Below are 19,979 nucleotides of genomic sequence, written 5' to 3'. Positions count from 1 at the left end.
GCAATCCTCATTATAATCTTCATTCGCTTTTCCTTCACTGAATAACCTAACTTACAATTTATTCATATGATGATCTGCTTCATGTTGGTTTTGTGGTTTCCTCAATGAGGTCAAGGATCACACCAATTCTGTTCACTGCTATACCCCAGCACCTGACATGGTGCCTGACATACACCAGGAGGCAAAAGGCTCTAACTGAGCAATTAATTGAATGAGGGGTGAACTAACCATTTAAGCAGAACCAGACAGCAGGAAAGCACATACACAATGAGAAAGAGCTTTAAGATCTGACTCTCCCAAATCTGACAGGGCATGATCTTCTCCATAATATACCCATCCTTCATTTCTCCCATGCTTTTCTCCTGAAAGGAGGACCTTTTTAGACTCAGAATAGCCCATCTTTAAATCATCCAGTCCAAGTGTCTTATAAATCCAGTAACTGAAACCAAAAGACACTAGGTGACTTGTTCCCTCCACCTCTCTGCCCTGCATCCATTAACAATGCCATCCCGCAGAACCAACCCTTTTTGTAGTAGAGAGAAACCAGGAAAAGTCTGATGAAAAAAGGCCAGAATGACTGCAGAAGCCTTACTCATCCCTAAGGGTTCGACCTGCACAGGAAGATACATAAACAAAGGAATAAAGTCTCTGCCACAGACTCACAACCCCTTCCAGTGATAACCCGAAACGCTGCAGGAGCAACTCAGCAGCGCCCTCCAACTCTGGAAGCTATCCCCACAGAATGAAAGCTAGTGGGGATATGAAGGGCTGTATCACCAAACCACAGTTCTCCTGGCCCCCCAAACAAAAAAAAAACTCAACCGCTACCACGGAGAGTCAGCAGAATACTCTGAGCGCTGCGGATTTTTAGACAGATGTTTGGAATCCCACCTTCTCTTCTCACTTGCTCTGATCTGAGACAAGTTAATGTGTCCATGTCCAGACTACAGTTCCTCCGGCTGTTCTGGAATAACCACTGCCCTAGACGGTTGTTAACAGTACAAAGACACCATACAAAAAAGCTCTTAGTACAGTGCCTGGCATGTAATAAAGGCTCAATAAATGTTAACTATTTGTCATTTTACTCAGTTGCAATCACTTTCACAAGGCCTAGTCCCTCTCTAGCTTCTATATAAATTTTTCTTTTTATTGAATATATTGGGGGGACACTGGTTAACAAAATTATACAGGTTTCTGGTGCACAATTCCACAATGCATCATGTGTACAATGTATTGTGTGTTCGACCCCTCAAGTCAAATCTCCTTCCATCACCACCTGCTTACATATAATTTTACAGACACTGTTCCAACCTTTCTAATTTTTGAGGGACCATATATACAGTAGCTGAGAGCACATTTTTTAAAACCTGACTGGGCAAACCTGTTCAAAGACTCACTGCCTCGGGTTCCTCATCTCTGAAACGGGCCTGATAATACCTACCCCCAGGACTGCTGGTAGTAAGCACGCCCTCCGTGCAGCACATTCTATTACTGGCTTGTAATTAAAACGCATTTAGAGAAAAATAAACCAACTCTCTGTCAACCCCAAAACGTGAGTCGGTTTTAACCCCCGTCCCATCACCACAGACTCTGGCCGAAACAAATATCAAGGTCGACCCACCTCACACACCCAATTTCTCCTCACACCCTGCAGCAAGACATCCCCACCCATCCCTCCCACAGGGTTCTCCTACTCGTAGGACTCAGTTTCTCCCAAGGACCGCGTCAGAGCCCGACCAATCCGAGTTGCCGGCGCCCACCCTACTCCGCCCCGCCCCCAAAGCGCCGGGAGACCCCGTGCATCCTCCCACCCCCGGACAGCGGCGCCCCTCCGTCCGAGGTGTCCCCCCACCCCTCCCCGGCTCACGTGGGCGCTTCGGCCGAGGCCCCACGTCACCCACTTCCCAGACCCGACCGCGGTGCCTCCCACTCTGCCCGCGGCTAGTCCCCACGCCGCTAGCCGGCTCCGGACTCCGCGGCTGCCTGCGCGCACGTCCCCGGAGCCGGGCTCCGCGGGCCCATCGGGGAGTCGGGGCCCCCCAGGGCGGCCACGTTCATCCCCCACGCCGGGGCCGCCCTGGGGCCCACCCCAGTCGCACGCGGAGGCCGCACAGCCAACCGGCCCCTGCCATTTCCACAATGGGCGCCGCACTCACCGCGGCACCGGGGCTCCGGTTCCCGCGGCCTCCGGCCCCCGCAGGCCTGGCAGCGCACCAGCGCCCTCACGCCCCGCGCTGTCTCCTGGAGACCCGGGCGCAGCCGCAGCGGCCGCACAGAGAGCGGGCGACCGTCGTCGGTCCGGTCCGCTGTCGCTGCCTCGTCCCAGCCCCGGCCGCGGCGACAACTACAGCGACTCTCTACAGCGCCGGCACACCAGCGTCTGTTAAGCCGAACCGCCCGGGACGCGCTTCCCGGGCCGGCGCTCGTTGCATATGCAAAGCGGCCGTCGCCCATTGGCCCGCGGGCGGTGGCGCGTGCAGGACTGGGCCTATCGAATTCCGGCGGCGCGGGCGGCCGGGGGTGGAGCGGGGTTACTACGGGTCATTTGCCGGAGCAGCCACGGAGAGGATCCGGCTGCGGCCGCCACCGGGCGTGGACGGGGTTGGCTGAGAGGGACTGAACCGCGACAGAGAGAAGGGAGTCGGGCTCTGCGGCCGGTACTGGGAGTGAGGGTAGGCGGGTCTCGCGGAGTCTGCGGAAAGGGCCGTCCCTCCTGCGGGAACCAACTCGCACACGGCCCCCCGCAAAAAAAAGCAGAACGGAAAATACACTTTTATGTATATATAAATTCGTCCAGATCGTGAAGTAATATGCATATTATTTTCAAACTTTAAACTAGAGTCGGTATCCTGTTTTTTGCACAAATTTCTGTCATTTTTGTGAAATAAAATGACTTTTTGGAAATGCCATAAGCGAAAGGGGCTAAAAAATTCAAAGCATGTTGCTTTATTATTTCTTTTGTTTTGGCTTCGTCTAACCAAGCAAATAACCCATTTCCCCTAAATGCACTCACTATTTATGCAAGGTTGGCACTTGTTTTCAAAGGATAAAGTTTACTCTCCAAATTATTGTTTTTGGATGTTCTTAGGAATCTAAAAGTGTTTCCGATTAAGAGTTTGCCTTTCTATCATATTTTAGACACTACAGAAAGGAATAAAGACGTGGAAGGCAGGTAGACTGCCTCAAACGAAAAAGCAGAAACCAAATCACGAACAAGTAAAACCATAACTGCAGTGCTCTGTAAGAAAGACCACCTTCATTACCTTAGTAGCAGTAGGTTTTGGCTTTTTTTTTTTCAATCCAACATATGATTTAGTTAGTCTATGATCCAAACTGTAACATTAAACCAGATTTGGTAGCACAGGAAGTAAAACAGATTTGGAGGGTTTTGAATTTTTTTTTTAAGTAGTGTTGGGGCTAGACATAGCGACTTTGAATAGTAAATCTCGACTCTGGGAAGCAAAACATTTCGTTAAGTAGGTGAAAGGTGACAGTCATGAGCTAGCCTCAGGCTAAAGCAGGGTCTCACTTCCCAGGAGAATTTCAAAATGTGGGAAGCTGCCTGAACTTGAACTAGGTGGAGTGATGCTACACAGAGCAAAGCAAGCTCTCTCACCTTGGGCTCAGGCCAATTTAGCTACGTAAAACGATGTATCCCTGATTCAGGCAACCTGTTTTTCCACTAGAAAATACTGTATGTTCCGTTGCTTGTTAATCGACCACAACACTATCAAAGGATACACCCTGACAATACATGAAATACAGAATGTCTTATCTGAAAAGACTACCGCCACTCTGCATGCAGCGGGAAGTATATTTTAGGAGTAGTAGCTCCAAGACCAGGAAAAAACAACCTCTCGAAAAATAACTAATTTCCAAAGGAAGAAAACTAATATTGAACCTTAGTTGACTAGCAGACTATCAAATTCCAGCAACATCTTAGCATCTTTCTTCATTATTTTCTTTTTTCTTCACTATATCTTTCCATATTAAAAAATATATGTATGAATCTGTATATCTATTTGTATGTATACATGTACATGTGTACATGTGTGCATATGTAGCTTTTCTATACATATACATAGATGTACATATATGAGACATGTTTTTAAATGAAAATATTACCCAGAATTTAAATTTTAAATTCTCATCTTGTTTGCATAGGCTAAACAGAAATGTAATATCTAGTCTTTAGATGTTTTGTTTTTTAAAAAATGCATGAGCAGTTGCTTTTCTTTTAGAAAAAATTTCAGCATACTTTTTTTTATTTAGAGCTTTTGACAATTACAGAATTTGTCTACATTTTTCTTTTTAGAAAATTTCAATTCCCAAACTAAAGCAACTGAATGAAAATATCCAGCAGATTCCTTGTATTGTTTTGTTATTTCTCCAAATTACAGAAGTACTGAGGGGAAGTGCCCTTGTAATTCTCATGAATACATAATGATCTGTTTCATTAAGAGCAGTAGAAATAGTCTGACTGTATCACAAAATAATACTAGCATTTTTCATAATTTTTGTGATATAAAACCAGAAGAAGCTTATGTTAAAAGTTTAACAGACACTTTGTTTTTTCATTTCTGGTAGATCGGAGGAAAGGGGGAAGCTGAGGTGGTATATGACACTATATGTTTGCATTAAGATGGCTCTGGCTGCAAGGAGAAGACTGAACAAAAACCAACTTAAACTATGACATTTGTGTACCTCACATAAAAATAATTCAAGAGGTCGGGCAAGGCCAAGGTGGGTCAGGGACTCTACCAGGTCACTGAGGACCTGAGCTTTCACCATCGTTCACTCTGTCAGTCTTAGTATCCTTGGCTTCATCCTTACATCATCCTAGTCACAGAAAGCAGCCACCGCTTCAAGTGTCACATGAAAACACAACAGTAACTGGCCAAAGAGCAGGGGCATGTTTCCTGAAGACCACTTCTTGTTAAGAATGAAACCCTTTCTCAGAAGGCTCACCACAAACCACTCCTCAAGTCCCGTTGGGTCATATGTTTATATCCTAGCTGCAAAGGAGGCCAGGAAAGTATCAGCATTTTTGGCTTTTCAATGGAAGGCAGGTGCCATCAACAAAGCAGCAGCCATGGGAAGAAATCAATGTCACCTGAAAGTACTCATCTCTGATGAAAAGTAGCTTAAACAACAAAACCATCTGTTACCACACTTGAAATGTCCAGGGGAAAGCAATTCCAGAGTTACTTCTAAGACTCACTGTCTTTGAGGAAGCAGATTTTTCTGTCTCTTTTCTTTGCCATTTTCAGTGTTCGTGTTCTCTCCCTTCGTGGTTACAGTATGGCTGTAACTGCTCCAAGCATTATCTTTACACAACACATCCAAAGCTAGAAGGGAAAGGCAGCATCTCCTACATGTCAGTATGTGTTTATCAGGGAGCTACCTCTTTCCAAGCTGTACTGAGCCCACTTCCCCTACCAGTCACTAGCAAATGCAATTGCTTTGATGACCATAGCTCAATTATAGACCATCTGCTAGTGCTGGGGATGGTATTCTAGCAAGTGGGGACATGGTATAATTTGACCATTGGTTCAAAGTATATACCACAGTTTGAAGGACACCATCCTCAAACTGACCCCTTAACTGGGCCTTTAAGAGACCTGTAAGAGTTCTATCAGATAGCACTTCTCTATGGTGCAGTATTTGGTAGGATCCCTGGATCCCACAGCCACATGCCCATTATTGTTCCTCTACCATAAAATGGATCTCCTGGTTGCAGACCAGTGTTGTGTAAGATTCTGTGATGGTTAATCAGACACTGAGAGCCCTCAGATTGTGGTGCTGGCAAGGATCAGTGGGCAGGCATGGCAAACTCGTACCCAGGTGACATACCAGCACCTGTAAGGTCAAATCACTGTGCTACACACTGGTAGAGAGAAAGCCCTGAAGGTTCACAGATGCCATCAGCATGTACTGGACACTAAGTGCCATGGGGATGGATACATACCAGGCACCAACAGCATTCGCAGTCAGCAGGGGCTGCCATTTGTTGTTTTGTTTAAAAAAAAAAAAAACTGGAGTGTATTTCAAGGAATTTTCCAAAAAAGAATCAGAAGACTTCTGAAAAGTTGTGTGGCCAAATCCTACGGTCCTGTCTTCCCTTCTTTGCATCAGCTTCTGATGCACCTGGTTGGCCATGCGGTCAGACATTGCAGTGGGCCCTTCTCACATCCTCTCTAGACTGTGTCACAATCTCTAGGAATTAGGACTCTCACTCTCAACATCTCTGATGACACTCGACTGCAAAAACACTCTACCTACTAATATGTTCTTTCTTGACTTTAATTTAATTTTGTTCCACTTTAGTGATTAAGATCACTAAAGCACCCTTCCTTTTGCCTCCTTTTAATAATCTTTCATATTTATGAAATAATTTAAAGTCCTCTTTTACTCTTTCTTTTCCAAGCTAGACAAAGTTTTTGGGGTTTTTTTTTAACTCTTTTCCAAATGACCTACCTTCTATCTCTTTAGTCATTTTCACTGTTCCTCTCCCTTTTTCATCATTTGGAGCACAAAGCAACATGCCTAAATTTTAACTAGGGTCTGACAATTGTAGAATATATGGAAAGAATCTATTCCCAGCCCTTACCCAACAGAATTACATTAAAAGCCTAAAATTAATTAGTTTTTAGTCATAATAGCACACACTTTTTCATTCATGGTTTATTTGGATCAATGATAATTTCCAGTTAAAGCAGTGAACATTTATTAGCTACACATTCTTATATGTCTCATAGTCCCTTTAAATCCATTGTTGGGCTTCTTTGATTACTGTTCTATGTGAGAGTTTCTGCACATACAGTCTTTTATATTTTCATTAAACCTTCTCTGTAATGTATTAATTTACTTGAATCTCCTTTCCATCTTGTATCTATCTATAAAGAACTGAATGCAAGCATTATATTTAACTCTCCCGGGTATTTGGTTTATTATTTTTTATAGATGTTCTGGAAGAGATTTGATACATTTGACTAAAAAGAGGTAAGCTAGCTCAGTGAGTTTCAACCTTTTCATTTCATGGCACATATAAACTAATTACTAAAATTCTGCAGCACACCAGAAAATGTATTTTTTGCCAATATGACAGAAAAAGAAGTACAAGTTTGATTGATTCACAGCAGGCAGCTATTGTTGTGGTGGCTCTTGTCATTTTTTATTTGGTATTCTAAGAAAAAAAGAAATCAGTGCCCTTGACTAAATAGTCGGGTACTGCACATTTTAAAAATTCTTGGGACACACCAGCTGAAAATTGCTGACCCAGATGTATCAGTTAGAATTCAGTTTGGTTGCATGGAGCTGAGAAGACAAAATAATAGTGGTCGAAACATACAAGGGTTTTTATTCTACGTAAAAGGAGTGTGGGACTAGGTAGTTCATAGCCAGCACAGCAACTCCATGAAATCATTGAGGACCTAAGGTACTTCTCTCTTTCTGTTCTATGTGTGGCTCTTTCATGTCTGACATCCTTACTCCAGATCATAAAATAGCTGCTAGAGCTCCACTCATCACATCCACATTCCAGACATAAAAAAAAAGAAAGAAAAGAAGAATACATAAGGCATGAAACTACCAGTAATTCCTTTAAGGAAATAAAAAGAGTGACAGAAGTGTTTTCTCCAGACAACATCTCACCTTACATCTCATTGATCATCACTTATGAAGTGGATTGGGACAGAAATTTCCTAAAAGCACCCACTGCCATCTTAAATAAAATCACGGCTCTGTTGCTAACCATGAGTGGGGACAAGAGGTACTAGGTAAGCAACCAACATCCTCTGCCCCCTCAATAAAGATAAGGCTACTGATGGAACCCACAATATGTTTGGCACTGAAATACATTCCTTTAACAAGATAATGCTCAGGGTCTTTCCAGGACCTCTGAACGCATTCCTGTTTGTTTCTCCCTTTGACTTAGAAGTTTGTGACAATAGAGAGCAACTGCTCTACATTTTTCTGATTTAAAAAAACCTTCCTATAATTCTGAAAAAAAAAAAGTATATCCAAGCCTTCTCTTCTTAGCAACCATCTGTCTTAATTTCTTTCAGTCCCTTATTGAACTTCTCATCTCGCTTCTTTTTCTCTGGACCTGTTGCAGTTTCTGTACGTCATTGTAAGCTATTTGGAAGCCAAGCCTGGATTAAATGCTCTAATCAATTGAACATTAATTCCACAAATATTTCAGTGCCACCGGATGACAAGTATTGTGAAAAATAGCACTTTTTGAGACAGAAAAAGGGCCTGACCCTCAAGGAGCTTATATTGTAAAATAAGAATATTGTAGTAAATAAAAATAGTAAACAAGATAATTATAGAATCAAAAGTGCTCTTCAGGCATTTAAACAGGATAAGTGGCAGAAAGGAGGAATAGAGAGAGTTTTGGTTAGGGAGGTCAGAAAAGACAACCCTGCGAGGTGCCATCTAAGTCCTAACAAGGAATGGGCTGGGTTTTGTCTGTCTGTTTGTTTGTTTGTTTGTTTGTTTGCAGGAAAATCACCTACCAGCCCTAGAAAGCCTCTCCCAGAGACTAAAAACATGTTCTTGTACCACATGGACTTCACCTGGCATTTTTAGGAATCCTGTTCAATTTTCAGAATCCATAAATATAACAAGGAACACAGTCCTATCACCTAAAACTTTATGAGATCTTGCTTTGTCATTTAAGGCATTTCACTCAAATGCCATGCTCTCTTTTAAGCCCCTGTGGAAAATTACTTGTCCCACTTCCTGTGTTTGTTCATGCTATTGGTTTATTGGTTAGCCCTCCTTAGGTTATAAGGAATAGAAAAAATGCAAATTAAGCTTGCTTAATCAAATGGAATTATTGACTTACAGAATGAAAGGGAGTATATCTGCCTTCAGGGGTAGCTTGATATGGGCTCCGTTAAATCCAAAAGAGCAGTTTGCCTCTCCATCGCACAAGTTGGCTTCGTCAATGTATTTGCTCCATCCCAGCCCTGTCCCCCCACATCCTACCCGCCCCCCAATGGCAACAAGATAGCTGGAGGAACTTGCAGACTCCTATCCCACTGAAAACTCAGATTGTCTTCCCGGAAATCTCCTTTCTCCTTGAGGTATTATGTGTCCCTCCTTACCCAGTCAGTGCATTCAGAACTCTACATATGTTCTACTCTATCCTGCCCCTCGGGTAGACTTCAGCAGTCCGCATCCAAAAAGCTCTAAGGAAACGTATTGGGAGGCAGGAGTACACATCCCATAGGGAAATCAGAGTGCAGTTTTGAGTGGGAAGGTCAAAGGCAACAAAAGCTCCAGCTGACACGGCCCAAGCTTAGCACTTCCTGCGCTGCTGTATCAAGGCAGTTGTGTTGATCTCTGTCTGTAACTCCATGATGGGCTGTTGGAAAAGCAACAGCATGTCTTCTCCATGTTGCCATCCTTCAGATCTACCCAATGTGCTGGGAGAGGCAATGCCTGCACCAGGTCAGCTCAAGAAACCTTTGTCCAATCTTTAAACATTCCAACATCCGGATTATAGGGGTACCAGAAGGGGGAAAGAAACAGCCACGAGTGGAACACTTATTTGAACAAATAATAAAGGAGAACTGCCCCAGTCTGGTAAAGGAAAAAGACTTCCAGGAAATCCAGGAAGCTCAGAGAATCCCAAAGAAGTTGGACCCAAGAAGGAACACACCAAGGCACATCATAATTACATTAGCCAAGTCTAAAATGAAGGAGAGAATCCTAAAAGCAGCAAGGGATAAGGGGACAGTCACCTACAAAGGAGTACCCATCAGACTGTCAGAGGATTTCTCAAAAGAGACCTTACAGGCAAGAAGGGGCTGGAACGAAGTACTCCAAGTCATGAAATCCAAAGACCTACAGCCAAGATTGCTTTATCCAGCAAAACTTTCATTTAGAATGGAAGGACAGATAAAGTGCTTCTCAGATAAGGTCAAATTCAAGGAGTTCATCATCACCAAGCCCTTATTATATGAAATGCTAAAGGGACTCATATAAGAAAGAGATGATGAAAAATATGAACAGTGAAAGGACAGCAAACACACAGTTATTAACAACCACACCTAAAACAAAAGCAAACCAAGAGGACAGCTAGATCAGGAGTGGAACCATAGAAATGAAGAACACATGGAGGGTTAGAAACAGGGGGGTGGGAGGAGGAGAAGGGGGGAGAAGGCACAGAAAATAGCATAGATGGTAGGTAGAAAATAGATAGGGGGGAGGGCAAGAATAGTGGGGGAAATATAGAATCTAAAGAACTTGAGACACGTGGTTATAAACTAAGGGGGGGAGAAGGGTGGGGGAGGGAGTGTGCGGGTGGAGGGGAATGAAGGGGAGGAATAGAACAACTGTAATGGTATAATCAATAAACTATATTTTAAAAAAAGATAAATAAATAAAATCTTTAAAAAAAAAAAAAAGAAACCTTTGTCCAATTCAACTGCTGAATACGCTTCACGCACGCCTAAGTGTACAGAGGTACACCAGCCTGTGTTGGTATTTAGAGTATGCTTAATCCTTCCCAAGATATCAAAGTGATTCTTAAAACTGCACTGGAAGGACTGTTCTCACCCTACCTTTACTTCAGTTATTTCTTCTGTGATATCTTGAGTTTATCTTAATATTCATTCTTTCTACAATGAATTCATCCCTATATTTTTCTCTTATATTTTATTTTAATTTTTAAGATTTTATTCATTTATCTTTAGAGGGGAAGGGAAGGAGAGAGGGAGAGAAATATCAATATGGTTGCCTCTCGTGTGGCCCCCACTGGGATCTGGCCTGCAAACCAGGCATGTGCCCTGACTGGGAATTGAACCGCAATCCCTTAGTTCGCAGGCCCAAGCTCAATCGACTGAGCTACACCAGCCAGGGCTTTTCTCATATATTTTAATCTGCTTTTACCGTTTCATAAATCTTCTTGTCTCTTCTAGTCTACTCAGTGTGTGCCCCTTGGGACAGCATTACCACCTGGGAGCTTTTAGGAAATGCAGAATCTCAGGCCTCACCCCAAATTGCTTGAACCCAATCAGCATTTTAACAGGATTTTGTAAGTGATTCATGGACACATTGAAACTTGAGTATGCTGAGCCCTGGCTGGTGTAGCTCAGTGGACTGAGCGCAAGCCTGCGAACCAGAGGATCACAGTTCAATTCCCAGTTAGGGCACATGCCTGGCTTGCAGGCCAGTTCCTGGCAGGGGACACATGATACATTGTATGTCCCTGATAGAGGCAACCATACATTGATATTCCTCTCCCTCTCTCCTTCCCTTCCCCTCTAAAGATAAATAAATAAAATCTTAAAAAAAAAACTTGAGTATGCTGGTCCTTTGCTCTAGACTAGAGCCCTTTATTGGAGATATAACAGGATCCACCAGCATATTTTTTTTAATTTGCTGGTAGCCATATTAAAAATGTACAAAGAAGGCAAGCCAAATTAATTTTATTGACATATTTTATGTAAATTCAATATACCCCAAATATCATCATTTCAACTCATAATCAATATAAAAATTAATAATGAGATACTTTGAGAGGGGGTACTCTTTGACACCCGGTGTTTATTTCATACTTAACAGCATCTCAGTTTGCACCAGTCACTTTTCAGGTGCTCCATAGACGCACATGGCTGGTGGCTACTGCATTGATCAGCACAGCTCTGGGCTGTAAGATGAATGAAAACAACAGACCATGTCTGTTTCGCTCCCCCACTGATCCCAGTGCCTTGCACAGTGCCCATGCATTGCAGGCACTCAGTGAATGTTTGTTGAGTTAGTAAGTTTGAGAGGAAGGATATTTAAAATACTTAACCAGCACAGCAGAAGCACTTGCCAGACAGAATAGGTCCTTGTACCAACTGAAACTGACACAGGATATAGACAAGCAGCACTGCCACCTTGGTGAGAACTTGCAGAACATCAGCCCAGAACACACGAGCTAGTCCCTTCGTGTCTCCAAGGAGAACATGGCATCCAAACGGGTGAGAGACGAGCACATAGGCACGCTTTCCTTATTACCAAAACTGGGGTTGGATGCTCAGATCTTGGCTTCCAACCCAGAAAGGCTTACCCTGTGAAGGTGCCCGTTAGCGAGCACCCTCTGTGGGCAAAGCATCATGCTGGGCCCAGTGGGGGAAGGGACACAGAGAAGAGAATACCCCAGTCAGTTAAATCATTTTTATTTTCACTGGAACGGAAACCCCAAGGCAAGCTGATATAAATACACAAAGGCACTTATTCAGTTATGTAACTGAAACAGTGGAGGTAGCGTTTGCTTCTGAGGCAGCTCCACCCAGACACGCGTCAGCAGGCTCCTCCGTTTTTCTGCGTCTCCAGGGCTGTATTCCTGCATAGGTTGACATCACCATCCATGTCCACCCCAGCTCTGGACTGCCCTTCCTCGAATCACCAAATCAAGCCCAAGAGACCATGGTTCTCCCTTCCGGAAATCCTGGGGGATATCTTCTTCCACTCGGTTGGCCATGTTAGGATTAACCTGCTATTATTACTCCTTCAAAAACAGCTCCAGCATGCAAGGGGAGAAAATATTCCAACTCAAGTTATCCAGGGCTCATCCCGAGAGCTGAGAGTGGGGTGGAGAACAGCCGGTAGCATCCAGGCTGACAGGGAGGAAGAACTGTGAGGAAGCTTACCTCGGATCCAGGGAAAGAATGCTGGTGCGTGAAGCACAACGCCAGCTGCTGCAGGTTTTAGGTTTTTTACATTTGCTACCCCACTACTGAGAAGGTGCAAATCAATCTGAAATATGCCTCCTCTTCACCTTCTTTTTTCTCTCTTCTCTTCTTCCCCTCCCCTTATTCTTCTGTTTCCAGCCCAAGATGGAAGCACCAGGTAAACAGGATGGAGATCTCTGGTCAATGCCAAAGCAAAGAAGACATGTCAGTTTTTTCCTTTTGCTCCTTCAGATTTTGACTATTGAAAACCTTTATCATTTGTATTTTTCCCATTAGATAAAGAGAGTTTTTAGTCCAGAAAAATTTTTTCAGCATCAATGTGTGGTTGCCTCTCACACGCCCCCCACCTGGGGACCTGGCCCACAACCCAGGCACGTGCCCCAAATGGGAATCGAACCAGCGACTGTTTGGTTCACAGGCTGGCGTTCAATCCACTGAGCCGCACCAGCCAGGGCAGAAGTTTTTAATGAAGACTATGTCATAACATCCAGTTTTTTGAAAACTAAACTACACGTGAAGGTTATTGATTTGCATCTTGCCGGTTTGTTCCTCTTTACATTGATTCTCTAATGATCTTGTAAATATTTCCAGGATTCATACAAATATAAACACATTTTACATGTTTTATATATTAGCTGTTTCATATATGTTCCACGTAATTTCTAAATGACAACAATCTGGTGTTCATTATGTTACCATGCATGGCTTGGAGCATATTTCTCAGACTGGCGTAAAATGTGGAAGTATCCAAGTGTTAACTAAAAGTCTAGTGAGTATCCCCACTTAATCTCACCTGGATACAAAACAGCTTTAATTAGGGCTGGGGAACACCTACCTGTGCCTTTAGCACCTTGTTACTGAAAATGTACTTTCATGAACCAGCAGCAGCCGCTGCACCTGGGAATTTGTTAGAAATGCGGACTCTCAGGCCGCTCCCTGCTGTACTGAATGAGAATCCGCATTGTGACAACATGCGATTCCTGCGTGCACTAAAGGTCAAGAACCACGATCCAACACTATGGTCAATAAACCTACCACCAGATGCAGTGATACTTGCCATTTAAATGGGAACCAGGCACCGAATGGAAACAGCTGGCCCAGAGAACAGACAGAGCATCCCTGATTTCTAGTGCCTGGCACACTCAGCAGGGACACAATGAAGCTTCCCATAATATGCATTTCCAACCTTTTGGCCTCTCTGGGCCACACTGTAAGAAGAGTTGTCTTGGGCTACACATTAAATACAATATATATACAATACATATAATACAACTTACAATACAATTAAATACAATACATATAATCACAAAACTATGCCATAATGTTTTAAGTAAATTTACGATTTTGTGTTGGGCCACATTCACAGCCATCCTGAAATGCATGGAGCCCATGGGCCATGGGTTGGACACCCCTGCCCAGGCACTGGTGGAGGAAACGCTGGGGTAAAGCTGGTGGAAAGAGAGATCTGAAGTTTGTGGCGTGTGTTTGTTACGCGTCCTAAAAGCAGAAGCTCCTGCCATCCCCTGAGCTACGCTAAGGGAAGGAAGGCAGGCAGGCAGGCACCCTTCTCCCTGACTTCTCAGGGAGCCAGGGCAGCCCCCCACCCCCGCCCAGGCTCTCTCCTGTTGCTTCTTCTACAGGCCCTTCCTTGTTTCACTGTCCCAGCTTTATTAAACGTACTCTCAAAAGAAAAAATGAACAATTGAACCTTGGTAAGGGAGCTTGTTACTATTATGAAATTGCAGTTATGTCTTTAGAAAACAGAGTCATCTACCCCTTACTGGGTGTTCTGCTTATATTCTGTTATCCCGACTCTGTAAAGCAGGAATCCTAGTTCCAGAGCTTCTTTGTCTTCCTGCCCGGGGTCAGGCAAGCCCAGCCTCTGAGTAAACTCAATAGAAGAGCAGCATAAAGCAGTGCTTCTTTTGGGGCACATTTGCCTGAATTACTGTCTTCTCCTCTGTTTGATCAACTGGATGGATCATGTGAAATTTGAATCAGTGTTTATACATGTATTATGTTGTTTAATCTGATAAATACCCCCTAAAGCATTTCCTGTTTCACCAAAGAAAACACTAACACTTTGTTAGGTATGCCTTGAAATCCTCAAACTAGTGAGTGTTGGAACTGGCCCCACACACAGGTCTGACTCCCAGCTCATGATTTGCTCTGGTGCTGTATTGCTCTCCTGGGCAATGTCAGTCATCCTGGTGGTCTGTTTGTATTCCACCAAATGTCCATGCGTTCAGATATTCTGGAAGCATAATCGGCATTCTCTAAGCCTCACTGTAAAATAGTTAGCGTGTTAGATAACTAATCACAATACTGAGTCTAAATTTGACGAAAGTCCAAAATGAAAAGAAAACGCTCCCTGCCTCCCACCCCCCCCGCCAAAATGTACAATACTGGAAGGGAATAAAGAGTAATAAAGAAAGAGAAGGAAGAGGAAGGAGAAGAGAGAAGAGGGCAAGGTTGTTTCTGCCAGTTAAAAAAAGAGAACTCAAAACAAGAATCATTCATCAAAGACCATTCATATTCCATTATGAGATTGGCACATAAGGAAAAAAAGATATCCATCTTGATTTATCTGAAAAGGAAAGGCTAAATATTATGTGTGGGGGGGAGGTTGAGTTTTAAGTAGCAATTCAGAATAGAAAAAATAGAGAGTTCCATTACCACCACTAATACAGGGCACTAGCTGCCTTATCGCAGGATTTAGAAGCAGGGATGGAAAAGTCGGGAAGTCAGTGAGGTTCGCTGTTGACAGGGGCTTTACTTTTGCCCCGCTGAGAGCTTTGTCCCATTCAAACTCTCGACTTGTAGGCCCGAGACCTCCCTTCTGGGGCCTGTGTACAAGGATGCTCGGCCCTCCCCACCCTTTCAGACTTGTCCATTCTTATCTCATGACCCAAAGCTATGTCCTCTGTTTTTCCTAACACGGAGAAGCTTCTAAAATATGTTGCTGCTGTACATGTGTCTCCACACTGAAAATGCAGAAAAAGGCCTGAAAAGTGCATGAGAAAACGAGGGGCACGGACAAGGCGAGACTGTGAGGTGAGGGCAATTTCATCCTCTGTCCCACGCATTTCTCTATTTCTTTTTTGAATCTTTTATAGGAAGCACCTGTGTATGCATTAATTATATAAGTTTTTTAATGAGTAAAGAGAAAAGTGAGAAAAATTATAGTTTAGCTCAGTCTCCCCTTCCCAGGACACATTTTACTCGCAAGCTTTTCGAAGCTTCCTGAATACATAGAAGAGATTTAAAGGAAGGGGCGGTATCAGCTATTCCTGGAGTTGGACGACAGAATGAGAAGGGACTTTGCAGCTGCGGCTTTTCAGTGAACTTTCTCCTTGCTGCACACCATCCCCTGCATAGTCACCGTGTAAAACAAACACCTCTGTTACTATGTGTGCCTATACTGACTTTATAGGGTTGGAGATATCCAATCTTTTGGTGTCTCTGGGCCACACTAGAAGGAGAAGAGTTGTCTTGGGCCACGCATTAAATACGCAAACACTAATGAAAACAAAAATCTCATGTTTTAAGTAATTTACAGTTTGGTGTTGGGCCATCCTGGCCCGCATGTGGCCTGCAGGCCGTGGGTTGGACACCCCTAGAAAGAATACAAGCTGAATACAGGGTCACCTCTGTATGGAAATCATCAAGTAAAAGTTGAGGCTTTCTGCATGTTCTATAAAATTTCCATTTTTACAAGAAGAATGCATTTATGTACTTTTTTTTAAAAGGTTTTATTTATTTATTTATCTTTAGAGGGGAAGGAGAGAGGGAGAGAAACATCAATGTATGGTTGCCTTTCGTGCACCCCCTGCTGGGAGCTGGCCTGCAGGGAACTGGCCTGCAACCCAGGCATGTGCCCTGATTGGGAATCAAACCGGGATCCTCTGGTTCACAGGCCTGTGCTTAATCCACTGAGCTACACTGGGCAGGGCTTCATTTATGTGTTTTTTGAGATTAAAAGTAAATATACAACAAAGTAAGTTTGAAAACGTCCTTTGGCAAATGGGAATGGGATGAGGAATAGGTGTGTGCCGTCTAAATGGCCACAGTTAAAGCAGTTTGGCCAGAGCTCCTCCTAGGGTCCCTTTCCCTCCACTGCTGGCCCAGAGAGTCAATGGCCCTAGGCCTAGTAGGCCACACACAGAGAAATGGCCCGGATGAGAGGAGACGCATCCTTATCACGTGACCACAGAGCCAGGGTCCTCTGTTACTCACACTTTCTCTCTAGATTTGCTGATTTCGGTATTAATAAAGCCTCATTTGGTTGCAAGTGACAGAGACCCAAATTTACTTACCTTATTCAAAAATGAGAATTTCTTTTGTCATGTAATTAGGGGGGAAAAAACAAAAAACAAAACAGGCTTGGCCCCCTGCCCGTTGGATTTGGCATTCAAACGTTATCGTCAGCGATCCAATTTTCTGCCTCTCAGCTCCTCCTGCTCTGAACGTGGGCTTCATTCCTGAGGCCTTTCCTCTGTGAAGCCCAGGTGGGCAACCGGTCACAGCAGGCTGATAATTCTATCTTGTATTTCCACTAAGGAACCTCGGTAAAAACAGAAACCCTCTATTTAGCTCCAGAGGAATTCCTGGTGTGTAACATCGCGGATCTGGCATGGGTCGTGCCGCCTACCTCTGCACCAATTGCTGAGAAAATGAGAAGAGAAGGTTCTGATTGGACTGGCTGAGGTCACATGCCTGCCAATACGGTGGGAGCAGAGGACGGTCCCACCCGAACCACAGGACTGGGTTGGTGGTGGAGTGTGGGAATCGCAAAGACATACCAAGCTACTCTTATTCAAAGAAAGGGAAAACGTTGCTGGAAGGCAAAGACGAGGGATATCCATCGCTCTCCCTGACACGCAGCCACACCGAATACTATGGGTTCACTATCATTACCATCCTGCTTATCTCTCCACTGTCTATGTAACATGCTCTGCCGTTCAGGTCTCAGCCAACAGGTCTTTGCTCTCCAAACTTGGAGTCCCAAGGAGCCCTCAGGAGGTTAGTCAGTGCTGGGAAGGGTTGTCTGTGAACCGCCTGTTTGGGGCTGAGAAGGAATGGTTTTCCGAGTAGGGAGCATTTATTCAACATGTGTCACCCTTCTGTGCATCACATATGTGCTTAACCCAGTGCCTGCCTCCAATAATTAACTTAGTGAGAAGACTATACGAGGAAATCAATTTTAAGACAATGTGATAAGGGGTGGAATAGAATTCTGTATATGCTGATTAGAAAAACACTTTGGAGAAGAAGGCTCCAAATCAGCTCAGCACAGTCGGGGCATGCTTCTACAGGGCGCATGTCCTTGAGGATGTGTGAGGGTCAGCAGACAGGTGGAGGATGAGGGAGTGGACGGGCATTTCAGGTGGAGAAGACAAGACGTGCCAAAGCACAGAGGCAAGATGGGCCACGGCACATTTTTGTCCTTAAGTAGGTCAGGGTAACCACAGCTCGGGGTGGTGTCGATAAACAGCAGGAGCCAGGGCTGTGGAGGACATGAATGAACTTGTCAGCCATGTCAAGCCTGGATGTTTGAAATTTATCTTGTAAGCAATCATTGGCTCTGAAAGCTCTGAGGCTGAAAAAAAAGCACGATCACACGTGGTTGTGTTTGTTTGTGTAATGGCTCCCTGGAGAGCAGGTGGCAGATGAGTAAGACTGCAGGTCAGGAGCCTACGTCAGTACAGTCTACCTCAGTGGTCCGGCAGGTTTTGTTAAGGAAGAATTAAACAAAATGCAGTGGGGGTGGAGAAGGAATGGATTAGCAACATACGGAATGGACAGGATAGAAAAACTAAGGAAAGTGAAGGCAAAGAAGAGAGAGGTGAGTCTAAGAGGGTTCCCAGGTCTCCTGTTTGGGTAGCTGGTTGGTTGATGTTGTCATTCTAACAGAAACCAGTGTTTCAGACGAAGATGGTGATACGTATGGTTGGGGACATCCAGTTGGAGATATGTATTAGATACAATGGCCCCGAGTTCAGGAGAGCCTTTGGGGCTGGAATGTAGATGTCCTCAGGGACCAGGGGTAGCTGAAGCCATGTTTGTGGATGGGTCTGCCAAGGGGAGAGTATAATGTGAAAAGAGAAGTGGGAAGGACAGAACCCTGGATATCACCAATATTTAAAAATCCCATAGATAAAGAGGAGTCAAGAAAGACACAGGAATGAGAGGACCAGACATGGAAGCGTAAAGGAGGATGGCTCCCTTACCAGGGAGGGTCGAGTCTCCTCTTCATAGTCGTTTTCAATTCTCTTTTGGAAAAAATGGTCTCATTCCCCTTCCCACTCTAACCTCTCCCTCCTAACGCTGCAGATGGGGGGGTAAGAAAAGGTTTTCCAAAAACACGTAAAAAGCCTGCAGCCTTCACACAGTGGCCAGCTCCGGTAGTTGAGCAAGTGACCTTTGCTCACTTCTGGCTCCTTGGGTGCCTTCCAGCCAACTGAGGTCACAAATGCATGACACATTCCAGGGACACTTTCAAGGCAAAGCTTATCTTCAGAGATAATCCACTGGTCTTGAGAAGGCAGAGGCAGGGAATTCTCTCTGTGAGGCCCACGGGGCCTTCTTCCCTCCGCCTGCATCTGCTGCTGAAATTAAGGAATCAGAACCGATGTGGGGCCATCTTGGAAGGCTGCAGATAGAGAAGTTTACATACTTTCTAGTTCGTGCTGGAGAAGGGCCAGGGTGTGAATCGGATCCCAGTTCAGTCAGCGGCTCTTTGGCCACGAGCCCCTCTCAGAGCCTGAATTTTCTTAACTGTCAAATCGAGACAGCGATCCTTAGCTCATGACATTGTGCGAAGATGAAATGAACCACCCATGTATGCGGAGCCCCTGGTTTCACGTGAGAGGAATAGAATGATTATGTGATCGGCTTCTCTTTCTTTTTTCTTTTACTGTAGGAGAAATACACATAGGATTCGCCATTTCACGTGTGCAATTCAGTGGCACTGGGGACATGTGCAATGCTGGGCAGCTGTTACCACCATCTGTTTCTAAAACTTTCCTATCACCCCAGTTAGAAATTCCACACCCATAAAGCAATGAATGCCCACGCTAGCCTACCCCCCAACCCTGGTAACCTCTAATCTACTTCTCGGGGTTATGCATTTGGCTTCTCCAGACCTTTCATATTAGTGGAATCATCCGTGTGTGTCCTTTTGGGTATGGCTTATTTCGCTGATCACAATGTTTTCAGGCTTTTTCCATGTCGTGGCGTGTCAGAACTTCATTCCTTTCTAGGGCTGAGTAACATTCCATTGTGTGT

General features: G+C 44.4%; 1 protein-coding gene across 2 annotated transcripts in view; it reads right to left on the bottom strand.

Moving 5' to 3' along the window:
* The window catches only part of ACSL3 (acyl-CoA synthetase long chain family member 3), a 60,754-nt gene extending 58,347 nt beyond the window's left edge, over positions 1-2,407 (bottom strand). Inside the window, exon 1 of one of the 2 annotated variants that reach the window (XM_037029388.1) lies at positions 2,157-2,407. The gene's annotated coding sequence lies outside the window, so the exon portion shown is untranslated. The remainder of the gene's footprint in view (positions 1-2,156) is intronic. The other variant, XM_037029389.1, reaches the window with a different exon arrangement.
* Positions 2,408-19,979: the final 17,572 nt, after the last annotated feature.

The sequence above is a fragment of the Sturnira hondurensis genome, unplaced genomic scaffold (assembly GCF_014824575.4).
Source record: "Sturnira hondurensis isolate 20B ecotype Veracruz unplaced genomic scaffold, ASM1482457v3 Scaffold0020237, whole genome shotgun sequence".
NCBI lineage: Eukaryota > Metazoa > Chordata > Mammalia > Chiroptera > Phyllostomidae > Sturnira > Sturnira hondurensis.
This window is presented reverse-complemented; position numbering and strand designations above follow the sequence as displayed.